The sequence below is a fragment of the Psammomys obesus genome, unplaced genomic scaffold (assembly GCF_907164565.1).
Source record: "Psammomys obesus unplaced genomic scaffold, mPsaObe1.curated_primary_1811, whole genome shotgun sequence".
Classification (NCBI taxonomy): domain Eukaryota; kingdom Metazoa; phylum Chordata; class Mammalia; order Rodentia; family Muridae; genus Psammomys; species Psammomys obesus.
The window spans coordinates 3,349,271-3,367,494 of NW_026590486.1; the positions used below are offsets into that span (position 1 = coordinate 3,349,271).

Consider the following 18,224-nt stretch of genomic DNA (forward strand, 5'->3'; position numbering starts at 1 on the left):
GATCTTTTCCAGTTCCCACCATTTACCTGAAAATTTCATGATTTCCTTGTTTTTAATTGCTGAGTAGTATTCCATTGTGTAGATGTACCATACTTTCTGTATCCATTTCTCAGTTGAGGGGCATCTTGGTTGTTTCTAGTTTCTGGTTATTACAAATAAAGCTGCTACAAACATGGCTGAGCAAATATTCTTATTGTGTACTTGAGCCTCTTTTGGATATATGCTTAGAAGTGGTATGGTTGGATCTTGAGGAAGAGCTATTCCTAGTTGTCTGAGAAAGCGCCAGATTGATTTCCAGAGTGGTTTTACAAGTTTACATTCCCACCAGCAGTGTAGGAGGGATATCTTTTCAATATCAACAAAAAATTAAAATTTCTATATAAAAATATATTATTTATGTTAATAAAATTGAATTATACTTAAGATTTATTTCATAGAGGTTTCCAGTATTTAATAACACTTGCATTTTTCAATAAAACAGAAAATTGTCAATTCTTTCAATATTATCTAATAAAATTCTATTAACTAAAATCTGAGAGGATTTGGAAAAGGGTGATAAATATGATCTTCATAGATGTTACATTAAGGATGAAAAAAGAGACTTCTTCTTCTTCTTGGAATAGTTTAGAACAAAAGCAAGCCCAAATTTTAATCCTCTACTTCCCTCTGGAGTGTGTGGACTGTGGTCTATCTATTATCTGTGTGTTATATATATCTGATCTGCCTGTCTATTACAAAAGGCTTTGTTCTGTATTTATTGAACAGTATAGAAAATAGAAAACATATAAGAAAACAATATGGATCTCTTTTTACAGAAATCTTTAACTCAGAACTGGAAGCTCAGAACGGGAAACAGTGCTGAGTTCATCGACCTGTCCACATGTTGCACCCAACATTTCTGGCTATCTTAAGCACTGTCACCTCTCCAGCCCCAAATCAAATACATTTCAAAAATCTTTCATAAAACAGAATTTTATATTAATATTTATACCCATTTTAAGACTTTGATTTCTTATTGTTTTATGTTGCTCTGGTCTATACATTTTAAGTGATTTGGAAGATTTTCTGATTTTTCTGGGCACTTGACCAGTTAGATAGACCTGTAGTACCTGTTCTTTAAAGTCTCTGTCAGTAAACTCAGTCACTGGCATTCCTTTCCTGGTCAGCTTCTATTTATGACATTTGGATTAGTGATGATTGGTTTTGAGTAGTCTTTAGCAAAACCTAGAGGATGTTAAAATCTTAATTTTCTTTCAAGCAGATATCTCCATGGCTTCATCACACTCAAAGACTGACTATGCATGCCAGGATGACAGACAGATGGTGGAAATGACTATGCTTAGGCCATGAGCAGCCTCAACCTGTCCAAGAAATGCAGAACTTACAGTCTTACAGCATGTAAGATCAGGGCCAATGGGCACTTTGGAAAATAATGAAACTGCCAACTTTAAAGAAAGCCTTCCTTCATGCTACTCTACTGCTGCCTCCTGGAAGAAAGCCTGGACTAGATAGGTCAATTTCATCACAAACACTTTGGCTGGACCCCAAAGACTTCCTGTTCCTTGCCGAAAGCCCCAGTTGCCCTGTTGGGAAAGCTTTCAGGAAAAGGAGGAATGGAAAGAAGGCCAAGGAGGGGAAATTGACTGGCCAGAGCATGACAGAACCAGAGATCCTGGCATCATCCCTGGCCTTTAGCCACTAGACACCAGTAGCGTGCCTTGCCCCTAGCACTAACAAAGTATTGAAATTCAAACAGGGGACTTTGCCTTCTAGCCCTCCCCAAAACTGGTTTATATGGTGTTTCAAACAGTATCAAGGAAGCTGTCAGGAAGGTACAACCAAAGGTGCCCCTGTATCAGAGAGGGCCATTGCAGACCTATGATGGTTGAAATAAAATTTTATATCATTTACATATATCTGAAGAAAAAAATAAGTTGAAAACAGATCTAACCAAGTTGGAGTGAAACAAGACAAATGACTCTGGAAAGTATCTGTTCCATATGAAGAAAAGGCAAAGCAGTATTGATGAGTCTTGAAGGGAGGGTATAATGTGGAGAAGTTGACAAAATTCATTTCGGAATGTTTCTCAACTTTTCTGGACAACTGAAACTTCCATTTTTTTTAAAAAATGGAAGAAATGAATAGGAAAAAAAACCCAACAACTTGCCAACTGTGTTTTAAACCTGTGCAAATTTCCCTTCTTATCATAAGTCTAGTATCCACTGACTATCCCTACGTTCCTCTCTTTTAGCTGATTTCTTACTCTTTGCTTTAAACTTAAAAAAAAGGAGCTGGAGAGACGGATCATCACTTAAGAGCACTGTTGTTCTTCCAGGACCATTTTTGGGTTCTAGCACCTACATGGTGGCTCACAACCCTCTGTCACTACAGTCCGGGGGGTATAATGTTCTTTTATAGCTTCCAGGAGCACCAGGCATGCACACTTATACACATGAAGTAAAATAAATACATCATTTAAAAAATAAATAACAGATTATAAAATAATTTTAGTTCCTGGCCAATGCAATGAATAAATAAACACACACACACAAATTTAAACATGCACAGCCCTTGCTATTTTATCTGTTGGCATTTGATCTATTAATTGAAGTTGAGTAAATCAGGGACATAGAATATTTAAATTATATTTTTTCTGCCTTTACACTGGATTCTTCCCAGAGCTTCAGTGTAGCATGTACATCAGATTTTCCAAATACCATTCTCACATTAGTTTCACTCCTAATTTATTCCCTATATTTATCCCACATGCCTGTCTTTTTCCATAATTTATCTGTTTATCTGTTTGCCTTGAACACTTTCTTACAGACCAGCATAAGTGACTCACTTAATTTTTAAATTGTTATGCTACTCTCCTTGACAGACCCAAGGATAATGCTTGCAGCAATGAGCCTGGCATGCCTGATGCCTGAGCTTAACCCTCCAGCACCCAGCATAGCATCAAAAGGAAAATAAAGACTCTGTCTTAGAATAGAATTTGGTTTTTATAATAGCTTAGCCTTTAATATTGAAAATTAGATGATAAAGTCTAAAATATGTTGTTAACACTAAAATTTCAGATTAGATGTGAGACTCATTTATATGGATGTAAAGGGAAAGTTTCTTAATTCTTCAAATTCAGTAGTTTTCCTAGTGTACTTGAAGTGAGAAAAATATTTTTACTAAATACTGACCTAACCTCACGCTAAAACAGAGGTCAGCCTGACCCTCAGGCATGTCCAGTACTTAAAAAAAATTTCAGTAACCAGAATTTCTCAGCTTATTCTTATGGTTATAAGGCATTGTTCTGTTCCTCTTGAACTTACTACTTTTTTCTTTAAATTGTCTATGGGTTTCTTTACCCACTGTTCCCCAAAAATCTGACTTCTAACATCGCGGTTTCCTTGACTATCCTGTGATTCCCCTTAGAAGCTCATAAGTGCACAAAGCTACCCTGGCTCCTGGATCATTCCTGGCCAGTGTAGGTGGATCCAAAGTCATACTTCCTAAATGCAGATGGATACAGACATCTACTTCCAAAATGTGGGTGAATTCAGAGATCTACTTCCTCTATTGTGGATGGGCAGTCAACAGGCTTGCAAAAGTAAACTTTCTTCAAATGAAAGGGTGAATCATTCACATATTGTATAAAGTATTATGTAAAATACTGTATATGATTATATAGTACTATGTCCTTAAATTTGACCCTTAAACAAAAATATCAAACCAGTTATATTCCACTGCTTAACTCAGATCTCCGTCATACTCCTTTCACAAAAGGCCATCCCATTTCTTCTGTTCAACAATCCTCCCCTAAACAGTAAAATCACTGAGCAGTAACAGATTGAATCTGTAACTCATTCACATGTTATACAAATGTTACCAGAATTGTGGGGAGTTTCTCCACAGTTGCCAGATGATATCAGAGAAATCAGACCCCCTCTTGGGATTCTTAGTCTTTTTAATAAAAGAATTAAAGAATGGACAAACAGGATCTCAAAAAAAAATATTTGAATTTAAATGAAAACCCTCAGCGCAGACAAGCTGTAAACCTTTGCAGCTTTCCAAAGGAGGAGAATAGAGAAGGAAAGGAACAAAATTATGCCTTATGAGTTACTGGTATGGAGGTCTACCACCTGGTAGGAAGCAACCACATGCTGGGCACTTGTGCAAGGCTGCTTTAGAGAAAGAATAAGGAAGCTCAAAGTATGACAAAAGACATACATAGGTTCTGGCCAGCACCTGAAAGAGACAGAAAAAATAAAAATAAAAAGATGTACCATTCAAAAATGTAGGCAGACTTAGTTGAACCTCATGGCTGGGAGTAGGGAAGAATTCTGGGAAGGAATAATTTTTCCACCCATTTCCTGAGAATGCCTTAAGGTGAACCAACCTTCTTAGCATGGTCCCTTAGCCAGATGATTGCCCTAGCCCAACTGGAATGTAAAGTCTTCACTGCAGCTCCTGGTCTTCATCAGATGTTTTCTTTTGATGAGTCATTACCAATAATCTAACACAGAGCCTAAAACCAAGAAAGCATGTCACACTTGCCATTCCATATGGTTCTTACTAAGGCCTGAAGAGGGGATAAGCTTGGTTTTCAAAGCTGATAGGTCATAGAGTTATCCTTATGTTAACACAGCCACAAAATGGCTGTGCAATGGCTAGCTTTATGAATCAAGTTTAAATTACTGTGCTTGAGAGATCTATAAAACAAAAATGCTCCCAACCTGTAAACCCCACTTGCCCAAGAACAAATCACTTCTTCGAATGCTGGAAGCTATTGTTCATATAAGATAACAAGCCATGTGTTTTCACTTCTTTAAACAAACTTAACTGCACCAACTGTACAGGATGTGGTCGATCACACGTAGACAGGAGGTAGGTAGGCAGGAAGTACATGAGGATGTATGCTTGCCCCGGCCTGGGCAAAGGTGGGAAGTATGTAGCCTTGTGGATCTTATCTTTATAAGCCTCTGTCGAATGTAATTCAGCTCCATAGTCTGGGATGGAATATGAGACTGGCCAGTATCCATCGTCCTGGTCAATATTTGATAAAGCTTCCTTCAAATTTGGCTCAAAAAATTGTCATAGTGTTCTTGTTCTTGCCCAGTGAGATTAATAGCTGTTTTGACGAGATGGCTTTAAAGGACCTAGAAGCTGGGACTCTGGCACCTCCCCTCTCCTGGCTTTACTTGGTGATTAAGGTCATTTTTCAAGACAGCTGGAGAAGCAGTTGTGGCTGTGACTCAGACCACAGGAAGTCATCTCGGAGTCCACAAATGAGCACTTTACAAAGACTATTCTAGGAAACTCATTTTGAAACACAATAGGAAATGTTCGAGCTTGCTAGCAAATTAAATACATCTAAAGCAACACTAGATACTACTCAAACAGTCAGCACCAAAAAGATGAGTACACTGGCCTCCTTTGTGTGGGTCCTGTCCCCAGGGGTTCTCCAGGCCCTGCCAATAGCATGCTAGCAACCTCGTGAAGAAGCAACAGGGATGTGCATAATAAATAACTGTTTTAAAAGGCTATTAAAATATTACACAGCATGCTCAATTCTAACATTTCATTTAAAATGACCAGAGATTTATGAACTGTATGGTTTATTTTAATATGATTTGTAATAAGAAAAAGATAAAAATAAATGTTAAGATAAAAATATATGGAAGTAAAAAATAATCCTACAAAGGAAAGAAATATTGGAGGAAATCCTAACAAATTGAGTTGGCTAATCCTGGGTGGAATATGAGTTGATATATTAGTCATCTTGCAGTTACTGTAACAAATACATGAGATTAATAAGCTTAATAAGAAAAAGGCTTATCTGGGATAATAATGACAGGGATTTCTATCTACAGTGAGTTATCTGTTATAGTCAGTCTATCAGGGTAATTGTGGGCTGGTGGAAAGGGTACACCTCATCTGGGTTAGGGAGTAGGGAAGCTCCACGAATCTTCCTTGCTGATGGAAGGCCTTGATGACCTTAAATTTTCTATCAGTTAGATCTCACCTTTTACATGTGTCCAGGGTCTTCCTATGCATTAATCTGAGAAGCCAAACTTTCACACAGGAGTCTCTGGGAGCATTCAAGACCCAAATTTTAGCAACAGATAGATATTTTCATAGTTATACATGCAATATGATCTTTAGGTTCAGTATACTCTGCCTGGCCTCCTAAGGCTATAAAAAAGCAAAAAGTAGATACATGGAAACTCTGCCAGGCAATGATGTGCCCACTCTAAGAAGCCCAGTGAAAACTGATAGAACAACCAGGCAAAGCAGAACAGAAGAAATGACAAACAGCAAACAAACATCTGAGGAGTCCAGCATGGTTGTAAGCTGGGAAATGCTAATTAAAACACCTGTGAGATACCACTTCTCATCTATTAGCACTAATATCCAATACTGACTAAATCAACTATTGTTAAGGATACTAAATAGGAACTTAAATCATTTGCTAGTTGGATGCAAAATAGAGCAGCCACTTAAGACTGCCAAGCAGTTAGCATGAGACTGCATTCACAAATATTGATTTAGTGCCTGTTTGCTTGTTCTATGTAATGTTAGATTCCAGATGGCCACAATGCCTGCAGCAGCCCTTCCTCTTACACAGATAACGACAGGCACTCTGCTGATGCCTGTGTCTCGGAATCTCTAGCTAACGGACTTCCAGGTTGCTAGAATTGACATCCTGCTCCTCACTCTAGAGATCACAGACAGAGGGAATGTAGTTGAAGCACAGAGTTGCTGTTATGTATAATGTTGTGGTGATGAATGTGTGAAACTGATGTCTAGGGCTATAGATCAGAGAACTTTAATTTGGGTGAATTAAAAAAAAAATCCATAGGGTATTTAAGTCCTCAGGATGAAAAGTAGGTTGTGACAAAAGAATACCATTTCTACATGTCACACCACTGTAAAGAACTGGGCTTGAATGACTACCCTGAATTATTGTAGAAATGAATGGAGGAGGTAAATCTGATGGCAAAAATAGCTGTGAAAGGCAATGGACTCTGTACTGTAATACTCTATTTTGTGATGTTTTGTATTTGTAATATTATATCTTAGTGGATAGATGCTAGGCAAAAATAAAACTACTGTATTCATGAGCATTGTTATTAAGGAGCTATTAAGAAATGAACTATGTAAAGATATTTCTTTTTTCTTTTACTTTATTTTATGTGCATAGGTGTTTCACCTGTATGTATGTCTGGGCATCATATGTGTTGTTTGCTGCCCTTAAAGGCCAGAAGAGGGCATGACATCCTTGGGAACTATGGTTACAGACAGTAGTTAGCTGTCAGGTGGGTGCTAGGATTTGAACCTAGGCCCTCTGGAAAAGCAATGGGTGAAAGGATAATGTAAGAAATGGGGCCAGACTAGATTGAGCCAGAGATACTGGATTCAATTTGGAGATGTCAATATAAACTCATACTTAGTTTATATACTTAGATATCATGAAATAGTGATACCTTTGTGGGCACATAGCTACTGTGCATACTTGAGTTTTCATGTTTTCTCAGTAAAAAAAGAGTATAGAAACAGAAAGTACACTTAGCACTCAGATCTTGGTTTGGGGTACTACTCTCAAATATTTGGGACTAGAGTTCCTTGGAGAATTGTTGCCTCTAAGACTGTTATAGGAAATTAAAAGATGAGGCTAGGGCATCATATTGTGATTTAAAAAATGCTGAAGTACAAACATGCATGTAATAAATAATTAAACAATACACAACAATAATTTTTTGGAAGAAAAATAATCCTCACTGCAGCCACTAGTTCAAGTCAGTTCTGATACCATTGACCTCGAGGTAGCACTGGCTCCCACTGACTGCCTTTATCATGGAGAGCCCATGCTGTTTTCAACTGTGCACCTGACCCAATTCACCATCTTTAAATTGGAGTTTGTACACTCCCCTTTTTGGGTTCAATTAATATAGTAGACAGGCTTTGAAAATTACATTTATTTTAAAGGATGTTGCAGAGGATGCATAGGGTAGAATAATGAGGAAGGGGAAGGACAATGATGTTTTTTCTTTTTTTCTAGTGCTAACAATGAAAGTAAGGGCCTTGTGCATGCTACACATTCTACCACTGAGCTGCGTGCTCAGATCTCCTGAGTTTTTAATGGAGACTTTACTACCTATGTGTGGTTGATCAAATCACCAGGTTTTTGTGATACTTTAAACTTCAGTTTCTCTCTCCTCAGAGATTAATGAGTAGAGGTAATGTCCTGATTTTACACATCATACCTTGAGAATGAGCCAGAAGAAAAAAAGAGGCAAAAACAAAGCCAAAGGAAGACAAATTGGAGGAAGATAAGCCAGTGCCTGGTGGCTTCCTTTAACAGTTCAATTGAATAGAAATTTATACATGAAACCTTTATCTTTAAATGAATTACAAAATAGTACTAACTCACATGGCAAATTTAATGTAGGAAGATTAATTAATATGTCTATATATTTTTAACTCTCTAAGTAATGTATTAGCATTTTATAGCATGAAATGGTTGATAAGGAGTGAACTGTGTCAAAGGTTTGGTTTTTTTTAACTTTATTTTATGTGCATGAGTGTTTCACCTGCATGTATGTCTTTGCATATGTGTTGTTTTGTGCCCCTGCAGACCAAAAGAGAGAATGGCTTCCTTGGAAACTACAGTAACAGACAGTTGTTAGCTGTTTTGTGGGTGCTAGGATTTGAACCTAGGTCCTCTGGAAGAGCAGCCAGTTCTCTTAATCACTGCACTATCTCTCTGAAAACTTTTCTCCCTCTTCTCTTAAAACATTTTTAATATAATGCAGCTGCATTAAAATATTTCTAGAGTGTGCTCATAACAAATGAAATGTTTTTGGATCAAGTTTTTTTAAGGGAGAAGGAAGATGAGAAATAACTTTTAGAAACACAACAAAAGGAAGTAAGGGTGTGCCTGAATGGTAGAGTACTTGCTTTTCCTTTGCCCTTGGATTGTTCCCGAGAACCATAATAAAAAAGAAATATGTGAGCATCTTTGTTCTGCAAGAAAGAGGAAGGAAGTTTATATGCATTCAGGAAAGAGGCTCTGAGAGCTGGTTTTGACAGAACAGGGGTTCTGAGAGCATCAAGACGTAAGATCAAAAGGGCCACAAGACTAAGACGAGAGCAGAGATGCCTCCCTTGTGAAAGTCAGCCATCTCTCTTTAAAAAAAAATCTAGCAGTTACCTTGTAAAGTTTTTTTTCTAAGTTTTGTTTTAATGTACACACAGAGTGGTGAATTGTTGGCCGATATTTTATTTACAGTCGTGTCTAGAAATGAAGGCTTACAATTGTCAGCAAAAAAGTAGGAAGTCTTCAGAAATATCATCAGCAGTGTTTCCAACAGGGTCAATTTTTACATTTTTCATCAGCTTTGCTTTTTCCAAAAAATGTTTTAGGAGGCAAATTTGCACTTATAAGCCTTTTTTTCCTTTCAGTCAAGGCCTTCTTCCTGTCCTGAAGTGCTTCTCAGATGAACATTACACCTATGTTAAAGGTTTCCTGAAGTGGGCACTGTGGTTTGAGGATTCTTGGTGAAACTATGACAGAACAATGTGCCCAGAATGAGAGTTAAGAGTCTGAGAGACAAAACATGAGCCAGTAGCTGAGTATGGAGCAGGAGCAATTGTACCAAGAACACTATGTGTGTGCAGTTGTAGTTTGGGTGTGATCCTGAACTTAGGACATTGGTAAAGTCAAGCCTTCACTCATTAGAAGCTAGAAAAAAAACATCTGCCTTCTAACAACATTCAAAAAAGAAAACATCAAACCTCTAGCATGAAAATAGGGCTGAGGAAGTTCTTCAAAGGATTTGAAATTATGATCTTAGGTCATGCCAGTCTTTATGACCTTACACAGAAAAAAACAAAAACAAAAACAAGCGAAAAACAGTTTTTCAGGCCCTGTAAGTTCAGATGAAGCATCTCTATCTTGGATCAATTCTCTTGCTGTGGCCTTTGCCCTCACAGGCAAACAACTTTAATATATTAGATACAGACAGATAATAGGGTATTAGACTATCACGTGTTACATGCCATAATACAATGTTGAACAATATAAATGTGATATACAAGTAAAATATACTAGCTATTGAAATGGCTTGGTGTGTAAAGTTGCTTGATTACAAGACACATGACCTGGACCCATATGGTTAAAGAATAGAACCAACTTCAGATGGTTGTCTTCTGAGTTCCTCATAGGTGCCATGGTACTAGCATGCTCCTCAGTCTTCCTCCCAACAATAAATAAATAAATAAATAATAAATAAATAAATAAATAAATAAATAAATATATAAAACAAAAACTAAGCAACCAATTAATAAATAAATATAATTTTAAAAATGCGAAGGTCCTAAGATATAGAAAAACAAAATAAGCCAAATATTGAAACATTTCTATGAAATGCTGGAGACCAATGTAGTAGGCACTTGGCTGCTTACCTGGAGTAGGTGAGCACAGACTACCATATATGTGTACCACTGAGTCTGCCACACCAGATCCTGCAGTGTGAACCTCAGATGCTTTATGCCACTCAGAGGTTCATGCCACACTTGCTTTAATAAAGATTTATGATTAGGTGCAGTTAAGGGAGTGTACACAATATAGAAACGGGGTGTCTTAGCTAGAAGGACTAGAAATGAATGGCATGATCTTGCTTCTGATTGCGTGAGTTACGGAAAAGCCTAAGAAAGCCAAAAGCTGTTCTCTTCTGATGCCACTGTGGAGTGGAAGCCATTCTACAACTGAAGGTCCAACTAATCTAGTTTATAGGAAAATCAAACTTACTAGAGACACACATAATATAAAATGATGAGGATTGGAAGCTGCTAATTTTAGCCAAGGGAAGGATACATGGTCTTTTGTGGGTGACAAAAGAACTTGTTTTGGTCTGTGCTTACACATAATAATGCCATATGTCACTAAGTCCATTTAGTGTTTCTCTAGGTATATGTCTATAGGGCTAACCATATGAGATTAAATAACTTATCAGGAGGCTTATCTCTTTCTGATTCTCCTTCAAGAATGGGAGCTTTTAAGCAGTAGGTCATGCCAGGAAACTCCACAAAGGATCAGAATGGAAAGGACAGAGGCTGAGGACACAGGTCACATTTAGAATCACCTAAATAGCTGAAGTTGTAGGCCTGTGCACTAGATCCAGATTAAATACCATTTCCCCAAGAACTCCTTCATCTTAAAGAACTAAGCAGAGAGGTGCTGCTCAGTGACAGATCATCTGACTAAAATGTGTGGCTTCATCCTCCATCTCCAGCATCACAAAAGGAAAAAAGGCATCTGTGTTCTGTAAATAAGCAGCTTTCTTGTTGATGTTTGGAAATTCAGATTTTAGTTAGGCAGTGGCTTTCTATCTTGCGTCTCTTGCTAATATAACAGGTGATGTTCACAGTCAAGGGAAAAGGATCTACATTAAGATATTATTGTCAATTCTAGTGGCAATATATATAGTTAGATAAATATAATGAAAATTACCTTTATTTGTTTATTACTTTAATTTTTATAGTGTAGGGGTTAAGCCTAGGCCTCACAGATGCCAGTAATACTCTCTAGACAGAACTATATAATTTCAGACCACCACCCATTGCTTTTTCAATAAACATTTTACTTGGCTCACAAAACAAGCAAAGATGATCTCAAAATTCCATTTTATTTTGCTTTGTTTATTTATGTATTATGTGATTTTAAAAGCAAAAGTAAGGAGCCACTGTCTTCCCACCTAAGTGGATACATTAAAAAAAGAAAAAAAAAAAGTCTATACCTGACAGAAAAGAGTTGGAGAAGTGTTCCCTAAGAGCCCATGGTCTGATAAGCTGGGCCACCAATCTATGGCTCTATGGAGAAGTGGTGGGGCCTACAGAGTGGGCCTTGGCTAATTAAGTGATTATTATTATTATTATTATTATTATTATTATTATTATTATCATTATCATCATCATCATCATCATCATCATCATCATCATCATTATTATCTCATACAATACATCCTGACCACAGTTTCCCTTCCCTCTACTACTTCCAGTTAATTCCCACCTCCTCTCTCCCTGAGATCCACTTCTCCTCCCTTTCCCTTAAGAAAATAACAAGCCTACTAGAGATAGCCACTATTGAATACAAAATAACCAGATACAATAAGATTAGTCAAAAGCCCTCATATCAGGGCTAGGCCAGTAAGAGGAAAAGGGTCCCAAGAGCAGGTGAAGGTGTCAGAAATCACCCCAGTTCCTCTTTTAGGGGTCCCCCCAAAACACCAAACTAACAGCAACAATATATGCTGAGGACCTAGTGCAGCCCTTGCAAGCTCTGTGATTGCTGCTTCAGTCTCTGTAAACCCCTATGATGCCTGCTTAATTGATTCTGTGGGCTGTGTTCTTCTGCTGTTCTTGACTTCTCTGGCTCCTACAATTCTTCCTCCCTTTCTTCCAGGGGGTTCTCTGAACTCCAATGGGAGGGATCAAGTGGATCCAGCTCCAATTTGGGCTCTCTAGCTGCCTAAAGGTAGGGTGTGGATCTCTGCATCTGCTCCCTTCAGCTCCTGGAGGAAGCCTCTCTAACAAGGAACTCCAAATCTAGCTTATCTCACTTCCTACCAGCAAGAAGGGGTAGGGGCTCATTATCATGCCTTCCTACCACACCTAGCTTCCAAAGGGAGAAGGACAAGTTACTAAGGGCTGAAACCTCTGGAACTGTGAGATAAAATAAACTCCTGATCTTGTTATATTGGTTTATCTCAGTAACAGAAATCCAGGTAGCGCAATAATCTTATATCACTGGAAAGAAACTCCAACTATCAAAAATTGTCAGACATGCACTGAATACTATGCTGGATTCTTGCATGGATAAGGCAGGAAGTCAAATACGGCTTTTACCTTGAGTAGGCCTGTGCTGTACTTTAGTTTTTTGAATGTATTCCATGAGAAGATGATAAAAAGCACAAGCCTAGAGAGTCATCAGATAAGTAACAATGGAAAAAAATCAGATCACGGATTCCAGTGAATGTCAAAGAAAAAGCATCAAACAAAAACAAACAGAACAGAGGACCTCTCCAGCAGATCTCCCCAGTGTTGATAGGTTATACATAAACAAGTCAGTTTAGTTTTCGGGGGGTAGTACTCTCAGGAAGGACTCAATCCCCACTGGTGAACAGCAGCACAGCAGAGATAACATCTTCACCCTAAAACCAGAAAAGTGATCAGCCACATTACCCAAGAGTAGATATGTTATATCTGCCTGTGCCTGTCCAGTAACTGAGACTAACATCAGATGACTCAGACAGAGCCTTAAATAGACAGCTGTACTCACTAACCACTGGCAAGGAGCAAGTGCCTCCTTCAAGCCAGGCAGAATCCTATGAGCTCACCTTCAACATGACTCAGTGCTCTCACAACAATTTTATTTCATTTTTAAAGGAAAACTTACATTAACAGTTAGCATTCAGAGTTGAGACTTCAGTCAGAGGTACTTGACTTCAAAATACAGGAAATCCTTAAACACACCTTATTAGTGAGCTTCTCATTACCATAATAAAATGTGCTTTGGCAGACAGGTTATAATGAAGAGGTGATCTGGAGGGCAGAAATCATGGCTCTGGCTTTGGTTCCACAAGTATTGTGTCATGGCAAATGGCAATGGTTGTAGTGCCTCAGGAGTGAGCAAATGATTCTATCTTTAACAGCAGATCAGAAGAAAGGGGGGAGGTGTTATAATAGCCCTATTTAGAGAGGGATACTATTTTCTGAAGGTACTCCTAAGAACATACGGCCTTTCCCTAGGCCCCGCTTCACAGAGTGCCCACCTTTCTATTCACAGTGGAACTTTGGAAACCAAAAACTGCTGGAGCCCCAGTACTTGCCATATTATTATTCCTATTAACTTCCAGATTATTCCACCAATAAGCAGCAGGCTGTCAGCAAGGCACCACCTAAACCCTACAGCGTCAGTAGAACTTCCTGGCCTTTTCCTTAGAATATCCATCACCATGGAATTTCCCATTCCTCTATGGAAACATCATTTTCTACTTTTTCATTATTTTTATAATATTTCAACATATCTGTGTCATGGTCTCAACACAAGAAAATCTCCTGCAAGGATTTCACTACCTCCATGAGTGGGAAGATCTGAGAAAAATAAAACAAAACAAAAATGTTGTGGATGATTTTAAGGTTTAGGCCTTGAAAATTACCAGTCATTTCTCAGATCTAAAAGTTTCTTAGATCTTAATTCTATTAGTAAAGCAGACCAAGTATTCACTTAGAGGCCGAGGCACAAAGATTATGCGCTCAAAGCCACTTTAGGGTATATAATGAATACCACCCCTCCCCACACAAAAGCCACACCAAGTAACCAAGTATCCAATAAAAGACAGAAACTAGAAAAGTGAAGTTATTCCTGCCTTGTTCCTGATTATTCAAGCCTTCTTTCTCATTGTACTTCAATTTCTTCTATGCTTCTCTTAGCCCTTCTCATCCAAAATCACCAGCTAAGTAGATCATTCTTTTACTTTTCATAATGTTTTCCCTTACTACAAGAAGTTGTTGCCTCACCAAGTAGTACTAACAAAGACTCCCAATTTTTCAGTTATTTCATGCATTAAAACTTTATTTCCAACTGCAAGTGCACACTGAACACCGCAAGTAGCTTCGGTGCTGTGACTCCGGAAAACCCCGCTCTCTGTGCTTTGTGGCTCGGGGTCCTCTTGGGCGTCAGAGTCTACTGTCTTCAGATAGTCTACCAACACAGAGAGAAACAACCACCACTGCCTTCCTAAGCAGCCCGGCTGGAGTCTACATCCACCCATCTCGTGCCCTTCCGTGGCCTGGCAGAAATGAAAAAAACAAGGCTGGGAAAGAGAATCTCTGAATGGTATCTGGCTCTCCGTAGCGTCTACGCAGTAGAAAGCCTGTCATCCTTACTCATTTGTGAGGAAGGTTACTCATCTGTCTCAGGAAAACAGGAGCAAGCCAAGGACCCAGACTTCCCAAGTTTCTACCCATTGTTTGCTACTACTAAGAGTTGTCCCAGCTCCCTAACAATCCTTTCTAAGTGTGACCGCCACAGAGCTCCGTAGAAAAGACTGAATTGAATGAAATGCCTGGGTTAGGCTACTTTCCTGGGAGCTGTAAATTTCCATCGCCTGTGGCTCTCCTTAACAGGGACGTTTTAGATGGTTTTAAATTGTGGAGTGGGCCTATAACTTGTCGTAGAGTGCTCCAAGCATGACCTAGGTTGAGAAGCCAATTCAGAATCCTAGAACCAATCAATCAGTCAATCTGTCAATCAATTAAAATGCAACGGTCATGGTACCGGCAAACGGGTACCTACCTTCTCCTCATTCAATCTGAACTGTCTTCTTTTATTCCTTCTCATTTCTCTTGAGTCCCTTCCGTGGGTGTTTTGTTGTTTTGTTTTGTTTTTTATATGCTTTAATGTATAGTGAACATTTTACGGTGAATGGCTGGTTGTTGACCTTATTTACGGCGGTATCTTCCTAGCAGTGCTTGGGAGTATTAAGAATTCTTTCATTGTGCGCGCTTTTGAGATTCGATTGTCAGAGATTAAATTCCCCCCTCCCCACCCTGATAACATAAGGCTATCTACGTCAGATCTTAAAATAGCACTTCAAAGATCTTTTACTCAAAACAGCCCTTGTTTGGGGATTTCATTCATTCAGTTTTAGTTCAGAGTTTGATTTAGTCTCAATGAAGGAAATCAAACAGTGAAAATGGTGATTAAAACTGTGATTGGAAAAGCTAGTCCAATAGCCTCGGCATCAGATCCGGGCTCTGGGCCCTGGCGACCACGCTCTTGCCCTACCCTTTCTCTGCACTAGAGTTCTAATGCATTCAAGCTATTGTTTCCGCTACTGCAATGCAGAGCCTGTAACGGAGCATTAGAGACAGAGGCCAGTCTGTGGGCTGGGTATGAGCGGTTAGCAGAGCCACTGAAAACGGAACGAATCGCAGCATAGACCGGGAAGGTTCCCGGCATTTCAGGGACTGAGGACGCTGGACGCTCCAGGCGCAGGCGTGGAGACGAGCCTGTTTAGGCACGGGGCGGAGCACTGTAGGCGGAAGCAGCTTTCAATGATTCAATAGACTCAAACTAAAGCTTGTTTTTCGTCAGTTCCCACATGGTCTAGCGGTTAGGATTCCTGGTTTTCACCCAGGCGGCCCGGGTTCGACTCCCGGTGTGGGAACGGAGAGCATGTTTTTGTTACTTTTTTTATTTGGCTGTAAATTGCAAAAACACTCGGCAAAGTGCTACTTCGAGATCTTAAATGCTCTTCTACTTTCCAAGGAGGAAGGCACCCTGACGTTATTAGGTAAAATGATAGCTTTTGATCTCCGTGAAATACTTAATATTTCGCAATATGAAAAAAAAAAAAAAAAAAAAAGAAAAAGATCAAGCTGTTATGTTCGAGCCAATTCAGCGGTCTTTGTGCTCCTAAGGCCAGCAGCTGGTAAGCAGGTCAATGAATTGGAAAGAGCGTTGACAGAAGCCACCCCTCACAGTTGCTGTCCCGTGGGCTGGGAAGGGAGCTTTCCGAAGGAGAGTCGCTGGGACTAAGATGCTATGGGAGCAAACAGCGTTAACGGAGGGAATACAAAGGAAACTGGAGTGACTGCAATCGTTTATTCGTCTGGTCACATTTCGCCTAATAACTTACGGGAAACTGAGGCATGGAGGCAGCCTCTAGGTAGAATCACATTTGTGGTCAGGCTCAAGGTTCCGAGAAGAGTCAAATTTTTCAGAAGTGAAAGTTTCAAAGCTGGAAATGATTCCTGTGTGTACATCTGCATGCCTGTCGCGTTAACTCAAGCCTGCATGTGCAGTGGTTAGTGCATACCCACAAAAGATCAATGTTTGAACCAAGCTCTCTGCCACTCATGGGGCTTAGCTAAACTTTGTCACCAGCCGCAAGATGCTCAGTTGCTAGTGTCCTCAGGGCAGTGGTTCTCAACCTTTCCGATGCTGTGACCCTTTAATACAGTTCCTAATGTTGTAGCGACCCAGCCATAAAATTATTTCATTGCTACTTTACAATTTTGCTACTATTATTACTCGTAATGAAAATATCTGATATGCAGGATAGCTGGTATGTGATCCCTGTGAAAGGGTCTTTTGACCCCCAAATGGTTTGCGACCCACTTGTTGAGAACTGCTATCTCAGTGTGACTGGGATAATAAAACCTGGTTTAAAAAACAGGGATCTGGACCAAGGAGTCTACAGACCGCATGTATGGCAAAGTTAATAGTATGTCTTTGGAAAAGTCACACTATCTCACAAATGTGCTTCTTTTCCTTAACTGGTTATTAATTCTACATTCTCAGTTTGCTTAGGAGTTCACAGAAGATATGGCTATAATGATCATATGTGTTGTTTATGAATTATTGCTCCCAGAATCGTCCATCATATGACATAAGAGAAATTCCTCTTTTAAAAATGTATTAATTCTTGAAGAGTTTCATACAATGCATTCTCATCATACTCACCCCAACTCCTCCCCTCACCCCTGGATCCACTGTACCTCCTCATTCCTTCCAACTTCAAGGACAAGCTTTTAAGACTTACTTCTTAGACAACAATGCCCTTAGTAAATGCCTGTCAGGCTTTCTCTCCATTTCACTCCCCTTCAGAAGTCCTTGTTGGCTTTAACCATTGTTATCTAAAGGTTTCACTCCAGGCTATCTGCTATGGCAGACACAGACAGTAAGACTGATCCTGTTGTGTCAGATAATCCCAAGGCTAAAATCTGAGCACTTCAGTTGTATAGAAGCATAATGTGGCTTTCTGTGACCATTTTCTTACTTGCCCTTATCCTCTTTCATATCAAAGGTATTTTTTTAACCTTTCTTGAGTGCACCAAAACTACAAATTATAGTTTTACAATCCCCAAATTTCCTTCCCTATAGACGGTTGATTCATCTATTGAAAGACTGGAGGATGCCACCTTGAAAGAAAAGCCTAATGTTTCAGATAATGCCTCAGTACCAGTAATCATCCCCTGATGGTTGTCAACAATTACAGTCTCTAGTGGCACTATTGAATGTGACAGGTGCTGCTGACAGCTATGAGCAGTGACAGCAGTGGCAGCCCAGGCTCAAACAACTCTGGTTGTTTTAAGAGCTCCTATGTGGGGTTGACAGAGGGTGTTCCCATAGCAACAGTAATACACAGCAGGGCCCATGGAGA

General features: G+C 39.3%; 1 non-coding gene across 1 annotated transcript; it reads left to right on the forward strand.

Moving 5' to 3' along the window:
- The first annotated feature begins 16,154 nt into the window (after positions 1 to 16,154).
- On the forward strand, positions 16,155 to 16,226 carry Trnae-uuc (transfer RNA glutamic acid (anticodon UUC)). The gene has a single exon. It is a non-coding gene; the product is annotated as a tRNA-Glu (tRNA).
- The last annotated feature ends 1,998 nt before the right edge of the window (positions 16,227 to 18,224 follow it).